Source organism: Cherax quadricarinatus, chromosome 37, assembly GCF_038502225.1.
Source record: "Cherax quadricarinatus isolate ZL_2023a chromosome 37, ASM3850222v1, whole genome shotgun sequence".
In the NCBI taxonomy this organism is placed as follows: domain Eukaryota; kingdom Metazoa; phylum Arthropoda; class Malacostraca; order Decapoda; family Parastacidae; genus Cherax; species Cherax quadricarinatus.
The window spans coordinates 13815592-13816736 of record NC_091328.1 but is presented as its reverse complement, the minus strand read 5'-3'; the positions used below and the strand labels follow the sequence as shown (position 1 = coordinate 13816736).

At 49.3% G+C, this 1145-nt stretch overlaps 1 non-coding gene across 1 annotated transcript; it reads right to left on the bottom strand.

Moving 5' to 3' along the window:
• Nucleotides 1-632: 632 nt before the first annotated feature.
• TRNAR-ACG (transfer RNA arginine (anticodon ACG)) lies at nucleotides 633-705 on the bottom strand. Its single transcript has one exon. It is a non-coding gene; the product is annotated as a tRNA-Arg (tRNA).
• Between the last annotated feature and the right edge of the window lie 440 nt (nucleotides 706-1145).

Genomic DNA, 1145 nt, shown 5'->3' with positions numbered 1-1145 from the left:
TGTATAGAGGTTTAGTGTCAAGGTTTTATGGGAGTATAAACCACATCTAATGAATATTTTCATGGCTGGGGAATATTAGCATATAATATTACATAGAGGCATGATGTGCTGAATATTCATGCTGAGTTTGCCAAATATATGCTCGTTAAGCCTAACTTATTGTGACTTGTTAATTACACTCAGCTCTCTCCTCCCCCAATACCGCTTATTTAAATGTATGGTGCTTGTGGGGGTGGGGAGAGCGTGTGGGGGTCGAGTGGGTGTATGTGGGGTGTGTGTGTGTGTGTGTTGTATAGGGGTAGTGGATGTGTGTGGGTGTGTGTGTGTGGTGTGTGCTATGTGTGGGGAGAGGGTGTGTGTGTGTGTGTGTGTGGTGTGTGTGGAGGTGGAGAGAGGGTGTGTGTGTGTACTCACCTAATTGTGGTTGCAGCTGTCGAGACTCAGCTCCTGGCCCAGTGTGTGTGTGTGTGTGTGTGTGTGTGTGTGTGTGTGTGTGTGTGTGTGTGTGTGTGTGTGTGTATGTGGGGGTAGAGTGGGTGTGTGTAGGGGTGTACTCGACTTTTTGTGATTGCAGGGATCGAGTCACAGCTCCTGGCCCTTGTTCTTCGCTGGTCGCTACTAAAAACTATAGTCGACCTTGCCAGGATTCGAACCTGGAATCTTCTGATACGTAGTCAGACGCGTTATCCGTTGCGCCACAAGGCCGTGTGGAGAAAGAGTGTACTCACCTAGTTGTACTCACCTAGTTGTGGTTGCAGGGGTCGTCTCACAGCTCCTGTGCCCGCCTCTTCACTGGTCGCTACTAGGTCACTCTTCATGCTTCGTGAGCTTTATCATACCTCTTCTTAAGGCTATGTATGGATCCTGCCTCCACTACATCTCTTCCCAGTGTGTGTGTGTGTGTGTGTGTGTGTGTGTGTGTGCGTGTGCGTGTGCGTGTGTGTGTGTGTGTGTGTGTGTGTGTGCGTGTGTGTGTGTGTGTGTGTGTGTGTGTGAGTGCGTGTACTCACCTAATTGTGGTTGCAGGGGTCGATTCATTGCTCTTGACCCAGCCGCTCCGCTGATCATTACTAGGTCCACTCTCCCCCTGCTCTAAAAGCCTTATCGTACCTCTTATTAAAGCTATATATGGATCCTGCCTCTCC